We start from the raw sequence: 20,468 nt of genomic DNA on the forward strand, positions 1-20,468 counted from the left end.
AACATTGTCTCCTTTACTCTATCAAAACCCCTCCATTTTGAACATCTCTATCAAATCTCCACTTAACCTTCTCTGCTCTGCAGAACAACCCCAGCTTCTCTCGTCTCTCCACAGGAATGAAGTCCCTCATCCCTGGTACCATCTTATCCCTTCCTAACCGAAGGGCACAGTGACAAATTGTACCAATCCGAGTGCTGCTCCAGCTAATATCAGCTTACTCGGGCACACAATAGGGATCAAACTTTGGATCCCCTCAGTCTGAGAGTCTCCATTCCACACTGGAGAATATATTCATAACAGACCATGGGGAGATATAACTCGCGAAATTTCTATACTCGCGTACTGGATCTGTAGAAGGTTTGGCTCTCATTAAATCATTAAAAGTAGCAACGCAGGTTAACAATGCCTTAAATAACAAAGCACTGGGGTTCATTCTTAGAGTAATAGAATTAAAAAGCAGAGATGTTATGTTAAACTTGTATCAAACCTTAGTTCGACCACACTTGGAGCACCGTGAACACTTCTGGTCTCCGTATTACAAAAGGGATATAGAAGCTCTGGAGAAAGTGCAAAATCTATTTACAAGGATGATACCACAAGTGAGAGGTTATAACTATGGGGAAAGGATGAACAGGCTGGGGCTCTTTTCTCTAGGAAAGAGAAGGCTGAGGGGTGACCTGATAGAGGTCTTTCAGATTATGAAAGGGTTTGATAGGATAGACGTAGAGATGTTTCCACTTGTAGGCAAGTCTAAAACTAGAGGCCATAAATATAAGATAGTCACTAATAAATCCAATAGGGAATTCAGGAGAAACTTCTTTACCCAGAGAGTGGTGAGAATGTGGAACTCGCTACCACAGGGAGTGGTTGAGGCGAACAGCACAGATACATTTAAGGGGAAGCTGGATAAACACGTGTGGGAGAAAGGAATAGAAGGATATGCTGATAGGGTGAGATGAAGTAGGGTGGGAGGAGGCTCGAGTGGAGCATAAACACCGGCACGGACCAGTTGGGCTAAATGGCCTGTTTGTGCTGTAAATTCTCTGTAATATAACTTTATAGGCCACTGACTGTCAAATCATGTGAAAAACGTTTAGTTAGGGGGAGAAAACTGCAGGGCTATGGGGAAAGAGCGGCGGAGTGGGACTAAATGGATAGCTCTTCCAGAGAACTGGCACAAGCACGATGGGCTCCTTCTGTGCCTTACGATTCTACGATTCGAGAAGTGGTTGAAGAAAACAGGAATTCCTCCAACAAAATTCTTGAACTATTCAGGAACTATTCGAAAATAGCCTCGCTGTAAAAGCAGGCATAAGTAAGAGGAAGAGGTGACTTACGCACCAGATCATATGGTAGCCAGCTTTCCTTTGACAATGATCACACTTTTGCCTTGGAGGGTACATTGTTCTCTGCCTGCAATTTTCTCAGAAGGTCAACAACACTATAAATACACTCACTGTTTGAAAGGAATTGCAGTGAGTCACTCTGAAATTTTCCTTCTGCTATTGAGAGAGTTCAATCCCATCAAACGTACAAAACCTGCTTTCAGGGGAAATCTCAGAGTCCGAGTCCGGTCGGTACAAGGGCCGCGTCAATGAAGCAGCGCGGTCAATGTAACATTTTATTACGCTAAACTCCTGCACCTAGATTACTTGGTTCCCACCACAGAGAGACCACCAGCAGTAAGACACCAAGCCGAGGCAAGACAATTTGTCAGAGGTGGCGGGGGAAAGAGAAGAGCAAATTTCACTGGGGAGGGTATGCATGTTTTTCACATGATTTGACAGTCAGTGGCCTGTAAAGGGGATTTACAAGGATGTTGCCAGGACTGGCGAATTTTAGCTATGAGGAAAGATTGGATTGGCTGGAGTTGTTTTCTTTGGAGCAGAGGAGGCTGAGGGGTGATTTAATGGAGGTGTATAAAACTATGAGGGGCCTAGCGAGAGTGGATAGGAAGGACCTATTTCCCTTAGCAGAGAGGTCAATAACCAGGGGGCACAGATTTAAAGTAATTGGGAGAAGGATTAGAGGGGATTTGAGGAGAACTTTTCTCACCCAGAAGGTGGTGGGGGGTCTAGGACACACTGCCTGAAAAGGGTGGTAGAGGCAGAAACCCTCATCACATTTAAAAAGTACTTGAAGTGCCGTAACCTGCAAGGGTACAGAGCAAGAGCTGGAAAGTGGGATTAGGCTGGATAACTCGGTTTCGGCCAGCACAGACACGATGGGCCGAATAGCCTCCTTCTGTGCCATAAATTTCTATGATTCTATGTAATATCCAGAGCAGTCAACCTCATACACTTGTTAACGGCCTCCATCAACCACTCAAACTGGCCACATGTATGTACATGAGAACGGCGCAGAGTTTTTCCAGATACCCGCGCCCTATTCTTTGTTTCTGTGCCCGGTACGGAGAGGAACTTTCCACAGCAGGCAGAGGGAGAACACAGAAGATGCTGCCAGTCAGATCCAACAAGCATTTTGATCAGAGCAGATCTCTCCAGAGGGTTTCACCTCGATCAAGCTACCCTCTGCCAATGCTGACCCGACTACTGCTGCTTCAGATAGCTAATCAACTACAACTTGCATTTATATAGCGCCTTTAACATAGTAAAATATCCCAAAATGCTTCACAGGAGCGATCATCAAACAAAATTTGACACCGAGCCAAAGGAGACATTCAGACTAATGGTCCCTATAACGGGCGGTTTCTTGCATTGAAAAGCCAGTGAGTGGCCTACACGGGACCTCCAGACCACTGCGCAGCCTAGCGGGAACGTTGATTAGGTGACCAAACACTTGGTTGAATTATAGGTTTTAAGAAGGGCCTTAAAGGAGAAAAGAGGGATAGCAAGGCACAGAGGCTTAGGGAGAGAATTCCAGAGCTTGGGGCCTAATCAGACTTCAAACGGTTCAGACAGCACACCAGGTGAGGAGTCCGATGCCGAAGTCACCGACTATCTGAATCTTTGGACACAATCCCGCACCAAACGCATTCCTATAGAAACACTTCAGCCGACCCGACTCAAAAGGTCCTACCCACCTCCGAGATAAATCAGAGGATGCCACGTCAAGTTATGAAGAATTTCCAATCAATTCCTCTGGATGACTGCCATTTGCCAATGGAAACCTGACTGAACCTGGAGCAGCGCTTGAAGCCAGGGCACTCGGATCCTGGTTTCCTTTCCCCTCACCTCCACCAACAGGACAGGAACAGACTAACTGCAAGACTCGAACACAACACCGTAGAAGCTATCGTCACTACTAAAAATGAACTAAGGACTCTAACTGGGAAGGAACACAAGAGTAGGCCATTCAGCCCCTCACCCTGTTTAATTATAGGGACACAAAAGATACTTGTGTGACACAGGAGAGGGGAAAGGTCATGTGAGTGACATCACTACCAAATCTTACAGGGAAATCAGCCTTGGCAATTTGTCTTCCCTCTCCCCACCAACCCATCATAATCTGGGCTCAGTCTTGCAGTACATGAAAACTGCAAAAGCAAAGGACACCCCAGAACACACACAACCCTACAGGTTTTAACTGCAGTACAACGCACAGTAAAGTATGATGTTTAAATGAAGATTTCCACCGCAGCCTGGTGTCTACCGACCAACTAATCCTACAGTTCTATTTTGATTTAAATATCTTATAATCTATTTAAATCCGCCTTTAGAGGACGCTGTATATAGAGGAACTAAAACAAGGCAGAACTTAATACACCACACACATTCAATCAATTCGCTTCTAAAGGCCCAGGCAACTTACAAGTCTTTTTTCGGAATGAAGGCACCAAGCTTTGCAAACAAATCCAGGCCAACTTGAACAGAACAGTGGCTGCCTCTGTCACAGTTAAACCTACAACACCACTTTTATAGTCCACGCCATTTAATAGCTTGAGCTACTCAGTGTGACCATTTTGTTTAGAAGCTAATTTCTCCTATAAATACACTGGTAGAAAGGAATTCCAATGAGTCATCCTGAACCTTGCCTTCTGATCTTCAAACAGTACAATTTTATCAAACATACACAATGTCCTCGCAACTAAATCCCAGAGTGTGCGCACTGCCACAATTCAACAGAAAGCTCAAGCAAGTCCATCAGTGCACAATGTGACTACACCACCTCCTGCACCCTGGAGCAGTCACATGGAAAGTTCCATCTCAGACAAGCCATCAGCGATAAGAGCTTGCATTTATATAGCACATTACCACATGCCTCAAACATCCCCCGCACAAAATGAATGACATGAACATTTCTTTCAACTTTGTTCTTGGGATGTCTACGACAGTCAAGGCTGCACTTAGTCCCATCTCGAGTTGCCCCGAGGTGGGGGGGCCCTCGCGCTGGCGGCGAGGCACGGGGGTGGCCCTCGCGCTGGCGGCGAGGCACGGGGGGGGCCCTCACGCTGGCGGCGAGGCACGGGGGGGGCCCTCGCGCTGGCGGCGAGGCACGGGGGGGGGGCCCTCGCGCTGGCGGCGAGGCACGGGGGGGGCCCTCGCGCTGGCGGCGAGGCACGGGGGGGGCCCTCGCGCTGGCGGCGAGGCACGGGGGGGGGGGGGCCCTCGCGCTGGCGGCGAGGCACGGGGGGGGGGCCCTCGCGCTGGCGGCGAGGCACGGGGGGGGCCCTCGCGCTGGCGGCGAGGGACGGGGGGGGGGGGGTCCTTGCGCTGGTGGCGAGGCACGGGGGGGGGGGGGGGGGGGCCCTTGCGCTGGTGGCGAGGCATGGGGGGTCTTCGCGCTGGTGGCGAGGTACGGGGGATCCGTGAATGAATGAAGTGGCCTGGCAACAGGACTTGGCACAGATGATGCACCCGAGCGGCAGCCAACTTGTGCACAGCAATGTCCCACAGGCACTATATAAATGCAAGTCTTTCTTTTGCTTCAAAATATCCTTCAATTTCCTCCTTGCTATTTCAGTACCATTCATGGAGTATGTTACTTGCTCATTTTTCCCTGCTGTGTACAGTATTCTCCACGTGTCTGCATTACATCATCTGCCACTGTTCTGCCCACTTACATATTTTGTTCCATTGTAATACAAGGGAGGCCTGCTGACCGACGCACAATAAACCATCAGGCAGTACAGGAGGGCAGACGGCTGCACCCAATAAAGTGCAACCCCTCCACAATAACTCATTCGACAGTTTCAAGGGGCTTTAATAAGCCACTTTCCAAATTACACATTTTCCTTAACTTTTTTTAATGTAAATTTATTTGAAATTACACAGACCAGGCGGCAAAAGGAAAAATCTACAGCAAGTAGAGAACAGATCACGCTTACAGCAACAACTGAGATTGCTTCACAAGACATTTCAAATTAAATTAAACCAGTTTCTAAAGTCGCTTTTAGCATTCCAATAAAAGGAAACCCATCGGAGAGAACATCCATTTCTTTAAAAAAACTCTCGAGCAGGATCATTCTGCATCAAAAGGTGACTTAGAAAAATGAGTAAAACCAAGGCTATCCATCAATACATATTAAAACCAAGTTCAGTCATTTTTTTTAAATTTTTTATAAAAACAGTATCATTCAACAGAAACACACAAAATGTAGAACACGCCTCAGTACTCAAAAGGCACATTATCAGTTTGAATGAGTCATTGAGAGAATTTACGAAATGCTTACCTCACCCACAGACACCCATTCACTCGCTCACAGCCACCCACGCCATCTGCGCTGAAACATTTGCAGCGCTGCCTATTTCTCCCCATTGTATTTCCAGCATCAGTCCTCAGAACAGCACATCAGCAGTTCAGCTGCGCTCACACTTGACGGTATTGACAGCGAACTGCAATTTGATGCTCATCGGTATTTCCCATTCTCTTTTCTGAAGTATTAGAATCATAGAATAGCACAGCTCAGGAGGCGGCCACTTGGCCAATCGAGTCTGCGCTGGCTCTTTCGAAGGGCAATCCAGTTAGTCCCACTCCCCCGCTCTATTATCGGTCAAGTGCTACTACTGGGGTTAGCGGAGAACAAGGTCAGTACAAGATGTCAAGAACCAAAAAACAAAGCAGCGAGAATGGAGATTATGCACAGCAACACTTAAACTGATGAAACATTTGAGATTACCAACTCCTCCAGCACATCCCTACAATACTCACAAGTGTCAGCCATGGCTCAATGCATAACACCCTCACCTCCGAGTCAGAAGGTCGTGGGTTCAAGTCCCACTCCAGAGACATGAGCACAAAAATCCAAGCTGACACTCCCAATGCAGTGCTGAGGGAGTGCTGCACTGCCGGAGGTGCCGTCTTTCAGATGAGGCAATAAACCAAGGCCCCATCTGCTCGATCAGGTCAACGTAAAGGATCCCATGACACTATTTTGAAGAGGAGCAGGGGAGTTCTCCCCGGTGTCCTGGGGCCAATATTTATCCCTCAACCAACATCACTAAAAAGCAGATGGTCTGGTCATTATCACATTGCTGTTTGTGGGAGCTTGCTGTGCGCAAATTGGCTGCCGCGTTTCCTACATTACCATAGCGACTACACTACAAATAGTACTTCATTGGCTGTAGAGTGCTTTGGGACGTCCTGAGGTTGTGAAGAGCACTACAGAAATGCACAGGATTACATCAGATATATGGCACAGAAACAGGCCATTCGGCCCAACCAGTGTATGCCGGTGTTTATGCTCCACTCGAGCCTCCTCCCGTCTTTTCTCATCTAACTCTATCAGCAGAACCCTCTATTCCCTTCTCCCTCATATGCTTGTCCAGCCTCCCCTTAAATGTATCTATACTATTCGCTTCAACCACTCCCTGTGGTAGCGAGTTCCATATTCTCACCACTCTCTGGGTAAAGAAGTTTCTCCTGAATTCCCTGTTGGATTTCTTGGTGACTATCTTATATTGATGGCCTCTAGTTTTGCTCTTCCCCACAAGTGGAAACATTCTCTCTGTATCCACTCGATCAAAACCTTTCATAACTTTAAAGACCTCAATTAGGTCACCCCTCAGCCTTTTTTCCAAGAGAAGAGAGACCCAGCCTGTCCATCCTTTCCCATTAGGTATACCTTCTCATTTCTGGTATCATCCTTGTAAATCTTTTTTGCACCCTCACCAGTGCCTCTATATCCTTTTTGTAACGTGATCAGAACTGTACGCAGTACTCCCAAGTGTGGTCTAACCAAGGCTCGATACAGGTTTAGCATAACTTCTCTATTTTTCAACTCAATCCCTCTAGAAATAAACCTAGCGCTTGGTTTGCTTTTTTTTTTTTTTTTTATAAACGGCCTTGCTAACCGGTGTTGCTACTTTGTGATTTGTGTATGTGTACCCCACTTAGATTTGTATTTTCCAAGTGATACGTGACCTCCCTATTCTCCCTACCAAAATGTAATACAGGTACCTCACATTTATCTGTGTTGAACTTCATTTGCCAATTATTTGCCCAATCTGCAAGTTTATTAATGTCCTCCTGTAACTTGTCGCAGTCCTCCTCAGTATTGACTATCCCCCTCCCCCAATTTGGTGTCATCTGCAAATTTAGAAATTGTGTTTTTGTTTCCAAAGTCTAAATCGTTAATGTAAATTGTGAACCTTTTCCCACTGATCCTTGTGGGACCCCACTTCCCACCTTCTGCCACTCTGATTAGCTACCCTTTATCCCTACTCTCTGCTTTCTGTCTTGAAGCCAGTTAGTTATCCATTCTGCTACTTGTCCCGACTCCATATTCTCTGACCTTATTCGTTAGTTTATTATGTGGTACCATATCGAAGGCCTTTTGAAAATGCAAGTCCTGCTTTCTTTCAATGCCATGGAAGTTTAGTTACCAAGGGTCTTCTGCAATTCATTTCGGCGATTCCAGTTGACTAAGTTTCAATGATTCACTTGATTTTTTTTTTTTTTTTTTTTAAAAAGGAATATACAACCAACAGAGGCTGGTGTCCCACGAGGATCTGAGATATTTTTAAACAAAAAATTTACATGAATGCTTTGAGTTTTACAATTAAACCCGAGTATTTGTGTTCTCAAACTGTTGTGAAAGGCGGAGCGGACGCCAGCAAATATTCACTCTCCTAGGGACTCCCTTATCGGTAGGCCCCTGTCCTAACCGCCGAAAGACTGTCAGCTATCCAAAGGAACACAGCACTGTCATTGCAGCAAATGTTTTATTAGTAATAGAGCAACAGAAATAACATGCTAGTCACTCAACAGACAGATAGAATGGAAACTGATGAAACGGAGAGAAATCGAATGATCTCTCGGACCCTGCCGCCCCCAAAGATCCAGGAGCCCCAGTTTGAAAAGCTATGCTGTAAAAACTGCCTGTGGATCCTGTGCTGCTCTGGGCAACGTTACTTTTAGACAGACTTTTAGCTCTTTCATGGCATGATACAAAAATAAACATGAAAACAAGATGCATCACTACAGGTCATGTGCAACTGACAGATCCAAGCAGCCAGCCAAACATTTCTTCTCACCAATTCTTTTTTCTGCCTATTCCATCGCTCTAAGGCATTAACTCCTTGTTGGAGTTCAGTTCCACAAGCTCGAATTACCACTCCATGTTTTAATCTAGACAACCGGCTATTTAACCACAGCAATCTTCACCGCTGAGCCTGATCCTGTCCTTACCTGATGTACACACTGGTCAGAGCGCGCTTCCAACAGATGGTCACACGATACGGAGCAGGAGCGGGTTCCAGAACAGCTGCCCCTCTGTCAACGTGAGGAGCTCAGGCAGACTGTAAACCCTAAACGGTCAGCCGTGACTCAGTGGGCAGCACTCTCGCCTGAGTCAGAAGGTTGTGGGTTCAAGTCCCACTCCAGAGACTCGAGCGCATAATCCAAGCCGACACTCCCAGTGCAGTGCTGAGGGAGTACTGCACTGTCGGAGGTGCCGTCTTTCAGATGAGACGTTAAACCGAGGCCCCGTCTGCCTCCTCAGGTGGACATAAAAGATCCCACAGCACTATTTTTCTCTCCGGTGTCCTGGGCCAATATTTATCCCTCAATCAACATCTCTTTAAAAAAAAATGATTTGGTCATTATCACATTGCTGTTTGTGGGAGTTGGTGTGCACAAATTGGCTTTTTAAATTAATTCCTGGAATGTGGGTGGCGCTGACAAAGCCAGCATTTATTGCCCATCCCTAATTGCCCTCGAGAAGGTGGTGGTGAGCTGCCTTCTTGAACGCTGCTGTGTTTCCCACATTACAACAGTGACTACACTTCAAAAAAGTACCTCATTGGCTGTAAAGTGCTTTGGGACATCCTGAGGTCATGAAAGGTGCTGGAGAAATGCAAGTCTTTCTTTTTTCTTTTAAACGTGAGGTGCTCAGGCAGACTGAAGTGCCCCGACTGAAGTCAGCTCCCCAGCAAAGTCAGAAAATGGACGTATTTAAATACTTTTTTTTTTCTATAAAAGGGGTGTACCAACTAATTCCCCTTAACTTACTGTCCTCTTTACAGAAACACTTGTCTAAAATAAAGCCTCATTCTAGAATATTGATCTGAAGAGCGGGTCGTTTGAGTAGCCAAACTCTCTACTGGATGATGATTATGCAACAATATACGACCAGCAGCTTTTTCTCCCCCAGACTCTAGCTATAGATTGGTTCCGGGGCTGGGTTGCAGTGCGAGCTCCCATTCCAGAGAATGGAGACACTCCAGAAGCACATGGGCTGTGTAACTGACATCAGCCAAGGGAAGAGGTCCTGAAACATCAGATGTCAGACTAGGATACTGACGATGTTGATTTACCAGCCAACAGCCATTTTAAGACTAAAACATGGCTTGGAGGGGGGTGGGGGGTGGGGGAAAGAGGAGAAAGAGTGCTTTGAACAAATTTACTCCCCTTAGATTTTCTTCCCCTCTAATCAAAAGGAGGTCCCTCTCTCACAACACAACGGGACTGCCAGAGAAACAGATGAGGGCAGCAAAAGACAGACACAGGCTCGACGGGCCGAATACCCTCCTTCTATATATGAAAATAAGAATTAGGAGCAGGAGTCGGCCATACGGCCCTCGAGCCTGCTCCGCCATTCAATAAGATCAGGGCTGATCTTCGACCTCCACTCCACTTTCCCGCCCGATCATCCCCACATCCCTTGATTCTTCTAGAGTCCAACAATCTATCGATCTCTGTCTTGAATATACTCAATGACTCAGCATTCACAGCCCTCTGGGGTAGAGAATTCCAAAGATTCACAACCCTCCAAGTGAAGAAATTCCTCCTCATCTCAGTCCTAAATGGCCGACCCCTTTATCCTGAGACTACCCCCCTAGTTCTAGTCTCTCCAGCCCAGGGAAACAACCTCTCCCTCTATGCTGTAAGATTCTATGAAGACAAACATAAAACATGCCAGTACACAGAGCCAATTTGCTCTTAAAGGAGTCCGGTCAACTGATTCAGTGCCTTGCAGGATATTATTAGGTGTGTAAACCGAGATGCGAGAAGAGGCATGATGCTTCTTCGGTGACCTGTGCAAGTATCGCTCAGGTTATAAACATGGCTCTGACCTCCCCGGCGGCCGCAGCAAATAGCTGCGTCATACCAGGAGGGTCACAGGGTCTGCTGCTTGCTCTGTGTGTGGGGACAGTAATGGGACGTCTAATTGCCCTCAGCACCCTGCGCAAGGGAGATAGAGAGGGAATAGGGTTCGTGACCTGATCGGTAAATCGACAATTCCTGCCAGCAAAGTACGCGTGAGTGGGGTACGGGCAACATTAGGCTAGACTATGACACGTCGCCCAGTAGTCAAACAGCCTGCCAACATTCGCTGTCCAGACTCACAGGACTAATGGCCACTTTGGAAAGGTAAAGGAAAGTGGCAGGCACTCAGAGAATTGCAAGCCAGCAAGGCGATAGTAAGAAAGACAGACTTGCATTTCTATAGCACCTTTCAGCGCCACCGGACGTCCTTTACAGCCAATGAAGTAATGTTTTGAAGTGTGGTCACTGTTGTAATGTAGGAAACGCGGCAGCCAATTTGCGCACAGCAAGCTCCCACAAACAGCAATGTGATAAATGACCAGAGAATCTGTTTTAGTGATGTTGATTGAGGGATAAATATTAACCCAGGACACCAGGGATAACTCCCCTGCTTTTCTTTGAAATAGTGCCGTGGGATCTTTTACATCCACCTGAGGGGGCAGACGGGGCCACGGTTTAACGGCTCATCCGAAAGACGGCACCTCCGACAGTGCAGCTCTCCCTCAGTACCACACTGGAGTTTCAGCCTGGATTTTGTGCTCAAGTCTCTGAAGTGGGACTTGAACCCACGACCTTCTGACTCAGAGGCGAAAGTGCCACCCACTGAGCCACTGGCTGACATGGTCACTGACATTGATGAGCACCTTTAGGAGAAATGGTGGTGGGGGGGGGGGGGGGGGGGAAGTAAAGGAGAACAGAGGACTAAAAAGGAATAAAATGCTAATTTCACCATGATAAAACTGATCAAATGTGGTCGACAGCGCTCGAAACATCTGCCCGTGCCCTGATAAAATACACTGGAGCGCATTAGTGTTTGCAAATTGCCCTAATGTGGTTTAAACACCAACACACCAGCCGTAACAGCTTATTTATGTTTACTGTAGCACTCGCAGCAGCTTTGACCATTAAATCCCTGACGTGATTATTCTCTAAAACCATTAGCCCCTCTTCAAAAGTCGTCACGGGGTCTAAAATAGCAAATGAAATCGCGGTGGAATGCGACAGCGAAGTAACTCCTATCTCAGTATCCCTTGTTAAAAGGAACAGAACACTGTAAAATTCAGCATGTAACCACACAGGATTTTTTAAAATAAATAAACGTTTTGAAAGACTAAGCATCTGACGTACACACCAATACAATCAAACATTTATAGGCTAGCTGTCGTGTACACAATTCAGCAGTTCAACTGGAAAAAGTGTGGGCTTGTTTAGCCTGAAGAGGCCCTTTGGTGCTCCTAAAAATTCTTGTGTGGTGGTTCTGTAACATCCCAGGCTCCAAGCGCAGTAAATCTGCCCAATTTACATCCTAAGCCAGATTCCACAGCACCAGAACGACAAACTGCTCTCGCACAAGCTATCGGAAAACTGATTTGTGACCTCGCTCCTGGCCGCTGGCCTTTGCCCCCTTCCAGCTGTTGGGGGTAAGGTCTGCGCAGGCCAGCAGTTAGGCAACTGCATGATACAGGCTGGTCAAATGGTCAGCTTGTCCATTGCCGATGCAGCAGAAACATTTACACACTCGCTGCTGTGGCACGGTTATAACCTATCTGGTTCATTAATGTGATGGAAACCTGCCGTCCTTACCTGGTCTGGGCCTATGTGACACCAGTCCCACACCGACATGGTGGACTCGGAACTGCCCTCTGAACTAGCCCAGTAAGTCACTCAGTTGCATCAAACCCACTACCAGCAGTTCAAGGCGGCGGCCCACCATCACTTTCTCAGGGCAACAAGGGATGGGCAATAAATGCAGGCCTTGCCAGCAACACCCACATCACAAGAATGAATAAGCACCAGCAAATCGATAGATTTTTAATTAATTAATATCAAAGAATGTGGAGCCACGGTGGGTAAGTTGAGTTGAGGTGCAGATCAGCCATGATCTAATTGAATGGTTGAACAAGCTCGAGGGGCTGAATGGCCTCCTCCTTTTCCGATGTTCCCATGTAAACAAAATATGTTCTCACGAGTGTTGCACCCTCTGCAGGCAGCATCACCATCTCGGTTACGGTGCAGCACGATCAGTGAGGCTGGGTTGGCAGGAGTGGCAGTGCAGCATTCTAACCTAGTGAGACAAGGACACCGAGGGAGACGCTTCAGTGCCGAGAAGGCTGCACTGTGTTTCAGACGAGACCTTGAGCCAAGGCCCTGTCAGAGTGTAAAAAGATCCCATGGCACTATTTTGAAGAGGAGCAGAGCGTTCTTGAAGGTACGCTGGCCAACATTCACCCCTCAAACAAACCCATCAAAGCAGATTAACTGGTCTGAATCTCATTTGCAAATTGGCTGCCACGTGTATTTGCAAAACAGTGACTACACTTCAAAAGTAATTAATTGGCTGTGAAGTGTTTGGGAGATCCGAACGGCGTGAAAGGTGATATACAAAATGTGAATTCTTTCTTCCTTTAATGAGTAACATTGCAGTTTATTTCTCAGTGATTTAAGCCATGTATTTTTATTAACGCAGTACATACTAACCAGATCAGAGAAGCATCTAGACCCAGTTATGAAGCCCAACAATACAAGGGAGCTGAAGGAACAGCGAAGACATGATCAATAATCTAATAGATCTTCAGCTTCAACTGCATGCATTAATTCATATGATCAGGCAGAGTAACACAAAGACAGTAACCCCTCCACTGAACATACCATCAGCAGAAACACATTATTATGTTCAACTTAATCTTTTTTCCACACCAATGTTCTCCCTTCCTAATACATCGACCCTTGCTGGGATATGGTGCCATGACAGCCAACCTCCAGTTCTCACACTGGAGGCCCCTTCTTCAGCTGAGGATCTGGACAGTGGGCATCAGCTGGCTACTTGATCGCAGACAGCATTACAGCCAACTCGAACTTCTGCTCAACTGACACCCACACTGCCACAGTGCAGAGGCAGTAATCGGGTAGTGGGTACAGTCGTAGTGTGTTACTGGACTGTGAATCCAGAGGCTTGGGCCAATAATCCAGAGAATGGGAGTACAAATCCCACCATTTGAGTTTAGCAATTTGAGAATTCGAATTCAGTTTTAAAAATCTGGAAATAAAAAGCTGGTCTCAGTAAAAGTGACCATGAAGCCGATGAATTGTCGTAAAAACCCTACTGATGCCTTTTAGGGAAGGAAACCTGCCGTCCTCCAGTCCCACATCAAATCGGTGGCCTAGTAAGCCACTCAGTTAAGGCCATCTAGGAATGGGAAATAAATGCTGGTCTTGCCAGTAGCGCCCAGGAGTAGCTGAGTGTCGAATGGAACATTGTTAACCGCAAATCAACCATTCAGCTGATTTCAACATGGAGGGCACCAAGGAGGGATGAGACAGAAGTTGCATTTCCCCCACTTTACTGAGTTCCCAATCTCAGCCCTGCCGCTGTTTGGGGGGGGGGGGGGGGTGGAAGAGAAAGCGAGGGGTGAGGGAGGGACACAACAATTCCAAAGATTTCCCCCTTCTCCACAACCATCCTTGTGCAGTTCCTAGTTTGGGGCAGCACCGAAGCCCTGGAAATAGGCCACTCAAGCCGCCTACTTAGTGCACGGTCCAGAAAGTCACTTTTACACTTTGGCACATTTAGTCCAGATTCTGGGAGACCTGCTGGAAGACTCTTTCATCTCAGCATCTGACCCAGGTGATCACAAAAAAAATGGGTCTATGACCCTCCCACCAAAAAAAAGGAGCCAGATTTAGAAGTGCAAACACCAGGAGGTGTTTCACAGACTCGAGTCTCCCAGGATCCAAACTAAAACAGGAGTGTAGAAGCAGCGTACGGCGATAGAGAAGGAAAAAACATTTCTTAAGTTTGTTTTTAAACATGTGGGTAATAGCCCCTGCATTTTTTCATCCCTTCCTTGATAACCCGTAAACGTGACCTGCCACTAGAACTTCACGTTGCTGCGCATTGGTGCACAATCCTGATCACGAGGTTAACTTTTATCTTCAACCTTCTCCTCTTCCCCGTACAGCAGCTCCTGGTCTCTCATTAGCCCTCCCAACAGAGAACAGCATAGACATAGAATTCACAGCACAGAAACAGGCCATTCGGCCCAACTGGTCTATGCCAGTGTTTATGCACCACACGAGCCTCCTCCCACACTATTTACTTCATCTCACTATCAACATATCCTTCTATTCCTTTCTCCCTCGTGTACGCATCTAGCTTCCAATGTTCCCTATAATTTTGTTTGGCGCCGCGTTTATCTCATTGAAAAGTCGGCAAGCTGGCTGCGCGGGGTCCCTGGAGCGCTGCACGGCCATGCAGCTTACAGGGAGCATTGCTAGCTTCCCCTTAAATGTATCTGTGCTATTCAGCTCAACCACTCCCTGTGGCAGCGAGTTCCACATTCTCACCACTCTCTGGGTAAAGAGGTTTCTCCTGAATTCCCCATTGGGTTTATTAGTGACTATCCTGTATGAAGTCAATGGAAATAGTGAGATGTAAAAAGGGGCTGTTGACTCAAGTAGCTGAGATTAGCCCAGCTCGTGGACATTTTTACATAAAAATCCACGTCTTCCAAAAGAGAGAACATTTTCTCCTCGTTCTAAGCAATGGCATCAAACACGAGCTCACATTAAATAAATTGAAGACTCTGAATTCATATCTTGAGGGGATAAAAGGCTCACAGTCACTGAACAATGCTCACAGATGATAAACAAGTCAAACAAGGAGGACTTCAATCTCAGCATTTTATCTAAAACATCCCACGAATTTATCAGAACTGGCAGACAATGCAAGCATCCAACTCGGGGAAAAAATCTGCGAATGCAGCGAACAGCCAAATGTTGCCCACAATAGAGAGATAGGGCGATGCAAGTCAACAATCAGAATGAATATTCCTGCAGTCGTGGGTATGCGAATAAGCTGACACAGTCACTCGCTCAGAGACTCATTCAACCCAAGAAATCCCCTTCAATATTTCTGGAAAATCAAACGACTATACAAGTATGCAACAGTCAATAGAGTCATTCCAAGGCAGCCGCTTTGCTGTGAGACTTCAGCTGCAAACAGACAAATCCTAACCACTTAATAGTTTCTCTCCCGACACAATCAATTGTGAGGCAAAGGCATCGATGTGCAACCCCAGGGCATTTCACCGATCCCGACTGAACCCTCAAACTTCACATTGGGTTCTTAATCAGAATGTTTGCAACCTCTGCGTCCTATCTGACACCGAGCAGTGCTTCCAACCCCACATTACAAAGACCTTCTACTTCCATCACCGTAACGTTGCCTGTCTCCGCCCTTCTGCTGAAGTCCTCATCCATACCTTTGTCACCTCCAGACTCTACTATCGCAACACTCTCCTGGCCAGACTCCCACCCTCCATAAACTTCAGCTCATCGAAATCTCTGCTGCCCGTATCCTAACCCGCTCCAAGTCCCGTTCACCCATCACCCGTGCTCCCGGTCCACCCCACCACCCACTCCAATTTAAAATTCTCATCCTTATGAACAAATCGCTCCATGGCCTCGCCCCTCCAAACCTCAAACTTCCTCCAGCTCTATAACCCTCTGCATCCCTCCCATTCTGGCCTCTTATGCATTCCCCACTCCCTTCACCCCATCATTGATGGCGTGCCTGAAGGGCCTAAACACTAAAATTCCCTCTCTAAATCTCTCCATCTCTCTCTCTCCTCCATTGAGATGCTCCTTAAAACCTAACACTGATGAAGCTTTTAGTCACCTGTCCTAATATCTACTTCTTTGTGCCAATCTTCTTGTCTGATTACACTTCTATGAAACACCATGGGACATTTTGCGATGTTAAAGGTCATATATAAATGCATATTGTGATTCAGTAAAGACTGTCCAACAAGAGAGAAACAGAGCACTCATCCAGAATGTTTCAGGTTAATAAAACTCCTCTCCAAGTCATGAGTGTATTAGACATGCAGAAGTAAACATGGCCCTTGGCCAGCCCCATTCCTGGCACCGAGATCAACATCTTTCCTAATGTCACTTAGTCTATCTGGAAACCAAATTGGTAACGCAACAGGTTAGTAGGCCGAAGAACTGAAACTGGCTAAAGGCCAAGTTAGGATTGTTGTCAGGGGAAACGTTATACAAAAAGTGATGAACATTTGCAATGCTCTTGTGCTGAAAACTAAAAAAAATGAAGTCCAGTTAGAGATGATGATTGAGGAGGGGAACCAAGGTCTTGAAGAGCTGAATAGCCTCCTGTTCTATTTAACTTGAACATGTCATGAAGATCTTAGCTCTGAGGAAGCACCATCAGCAGTGGACTATGGAAAGCCCCAAGCCCGTGTACATGGATTTCCAAAAGACATTTGACAAAAGTCCCACTCAAAAGGCTATTAGTGAAACTCCACCATTCAGAGCAGAAAACAAGTACTTGATTAGAGTTATGTTGGGGTTGGGAGAAGTACTGAGTAGAGCTCAAGGTGCAGTCTGACTAGAACTGGACATAAATGACCTGGACTCAGAAACTCAATGCCAAATAGTGAAATTTGATGACACCAAACTAGGAGGAGCAATGGAATCAGAGGGAGCTCAAAGTCCAGAAGGAGTTGGATAAAATATAGCCTGCATATAGTGACACAAGTCCAGGCCAGAATGGAATGATTGGGTCAATCACTGTGGTAAGTGACTGGGATTGATTTTACGCACATAAATTTGTATTCTTTAACTATCCTCCGCTCACTACATTTTATTGGAGAAATAATCCTGCTTTTATCGGGGGACTTTGCTGTAGTTTTGGTCATGAGTTCTTTTTGCTGTAATTCATAGAGACTGTTGAAATAGACTCTGTTTACTGATGAAATAACGAAGGATGAAGCTGAAAGAGACCACGGGGGTGTAATAGACACGTGTCCAACCAATGGAGCAACATTCAACAAAGCCAATAGACTAGTGAACTACATGGCCGAACAGTAGAATAAAAGTCAGAGGAGGCAGTGCTCAAACTGTACAGAGCACCGGTGTTAGAAATCAGGGGTGTCCAAAAATGTATATGGTTATGCGAACAAAATTGTGACGCGAACAACAGTGTTTACATGATGGCATTAGAACTGGAGACAAAATGTCTCTTTAGACTAGTATTAGAATAACTGGATAGATGCTTAGAATGTGATTATGTTTTGGTTCCCTGCGGATGTTATAGCATTCTGTAGTGTGACGATCCTATATAATCTAGTTTCCAAGCTAACTACCTGTTGTTTTCAAGTTAGGATTTCAACACTGTTTATGTATCTTTAATTTGACCAACCAAGGCCCAATGTTATATTTCCTCCATTACTGCTAATAACCATATGCCCCACCTGTGACAGAGACTGTAGGTCCCGCATTGGACTCAGTCACCTGCAAACTCATTCTTAATGTGGAAGCAAGTCATCCTCGGTGCCGAGGGACTGCCTAAGAAGAAGATGATTATAATGTTAAGTTAGGATTTTGACTTTGTTTAACAAAACTGCTTTAAAATGCGTAAGTTAACCAGTGTATGAGAACAGAATAGAAGATATCTTTGGTAATTTAATGATTTGTTCCATGGTACAATAGTCTGATAATGAAATAGTTCGTTTTGCATAGCTAAAGCTGCATGAACAGCATGAACATAAATAACTGATAACAAGCAGTTACGATCATCTGATAGCGAAGAATGGCATGTCTGACTCTAAACTAGGGAGGATAGGGACAAGGGAGATAAAGAGAAATTCCGATGAGTAGGCCTTCACAACATATAAACAAATAAAGCATGTGCAATGATTGTGAAGACCCCTCCTGGAGGGAGCATCTTCATCTCGAAGTCAAGGCAAAGAACTTCACGCTCCATTGGGTGATGAGGTTTTAGGGAAACCTCTATGGGTTAAATGGTCTCGTCAATAATTTGGCCTCAGGCCCACCCCTAAAAAGAGAATAAAAGTAACACTGAGTGCTTGCCCACGGACAGTGGAGGGGAGAGCCCGACAGAAGTTGGGCTGGTTGAAACCTCAAGAGAGAGAGAGCGAGAGAGAGAGAGAGAGAGGCTGGAAGCCAGAGAACTGTTCACACACACCAGCCGTCTGTCCGATCGGGACTGGTACCAGCTGCTTGTCACTGTCGTATGTTTTTGCTGTATAACTAGCATGTTATATTCCATCTTAAACACAATATATCCACCAGTCGATCCTGGTTATTTGAAAGACTAGAGATAAGCTACTAATTGGCCTAATCTCAACACTGGTCAAACCGCACCTCAAGCACTGTGTCCAGTTCTGGTCAGACCCACCTTGAGCACTGTGTCCAGTTCTGGTCAGACCGCACCTTGAGCACTGTGTCCAGTTCTGGTCAGACCCACCTTGAGCACTGTGTCCAGTTCTGGTCAGTCCCACCTTGAGCACTGTGTCCAGTTCTGGTCAGACCCACCTTGAGCACCGTGTCCAGTTCTGGTCAGTCCCACCTTGAGCACCGTGTCCAGTTCTGGTCAGAGACACAAGGGACACATTGAACTGCTGATGCAGAGCAGAGAAGAACCACAGGGCTGACCCCTCGTGTCAACATAGAAACATAGAAGATAGGAGCAGGAGTAGGCCATTCGGCCCCTTGAGCCTGCTCCACCATTCAATGCGATCATGGCTGATCATCCAAACTCAGTACCTGGTCCCTGCCTTCTCCCCATATCCCTTGATCCCTTTAGCCTTAAGAAATATATCTAACTCCTTCTTGAATATATTTAATGAATTGGCCTCAACTGTCTTCTGTGGTAGACAATTCCACAGGTTCACCACTCTCTGGGTGAAGAAATTCCTCCTCATCTCAGTCCTAAATAGCTTACCCCTTATCCTTAGACTGTGACACCTGGTTCTGGACTCCCCCGCCATCGGGAACAGCCTTCCTGCATCTAGTCTGTCTAGTCCTGTTAGAATTTTATAAGTTTCAATGAGATCCCCTCTCATTCTTCTAAAGTCCAGCAAACATAAGCCTAATCGACCCAATCTCTCTTCATACGTCATTCCTGCCATCCCAGGTATCAGTCTGGTGAATCTTCGCTGCACGCCCTCCATGGCAAGAACATCCTTCCTCAGATAAGGTGACCAAAACTGCACACAATGGTGTGGTCTCACCAAGGCCCTGTACAACTGCAGCAAGACATCCTTGCTTCTGTACTCGAATCCTCTCGCTATGAAGTCCAGCATACCATTTGCCTTCTTAACCGCCTGCTGCACCTGCATGCTTACCTTCAGCGACTGGTGCACAAGGACACCCAGGTCTCATTGCACTTCCCCTTTTCCCAATCTACTGCCGTTCAGATAATAATCTGCCTTCCTGTTTTTGCCACCAAAGTGGATAACCTTGCATTTATCCACAGTATACTGCATCTGCCAGGCATCTGCCCAATCGCCCAACCTGTCCAAATCGTACCGGAGTTTCTCTGCATCCTCCTCACAGCACACACGCCCACCCAGCTTTGTGTCGTCTGCAAACTTGGAGATATTACATCTAGTTCCCTCGTCTAGATCATTAATATATATATTGTAAATAACTGGGGTCCTAGCACCGATCCCTGCGGTACCCCACTAGTCACTGCCTTCCACTCGGAAAAAGACCCGTTTATTCCAACTCTTTGCTTCCTGACTACCAACAAGTTTTCTATCCAAGTCAGTACCTTACCCCCAATCCCATGTGCTTTAACTTTGCACGCTAGTCTCTTATGCGGGACCTTATTGAAAGCCTTCTGAAAGTCCAAACACACCACATCCACTGGTTCTCCCTTATCTATTCTACCAGTTGCATCCTCAAAAAATTCCAGATGATTAGTCAAGCATGATTTACCTTTTGTAAATCCATGTTGACTTTGTCCGATCCTGTCA

General features: G+C 46.2%; 1 protein-coding gene across 5 annotated transcripts in view; it reads right to left on the minus strand.

Moving 5' to 3' along the window:
- garre1 (granule associated Rac and RHOG effector 1) overlaps window positions 1-20,468 on the minus strand; it is a 201,966-nt gene that overhangs the window by 112,294 nt on the left and 69,204 nt on the right. The window contains exon 1 of one of the 5 annotated variants that reach the window (XM_085991879.1): window positions 3,772-4,144. The exons of the other annotated variants lie outside the window; for them this stretch is intronic. The gene's annotated coding sequence lies outside the window, so the exon portion shown is untranslated. Of the gene's footprint in view, window positions 1-3,771; window positions 4,145-20,468 lie in introns of those variants that run through there. 5 annotated transcript variants of the gene reach the window in all.

The sequence above is a fragment of the Somniosus microcephalus genome, chromosome 6 (genome assembly GCF_052327205.1).
Source record: "Somniosus microcephalus isolate GS21.2 chromosome 6, FLI_Smic_1.0, whole genome shotgun sequence".
In the NCBI taxonomy this organism is placed as follows: Eukaryota; Metazoa; Chordata; class Chondrichthyes; order Squaliformes; family Somniosidae; genus Somniosus; species Somniosus microcephalus.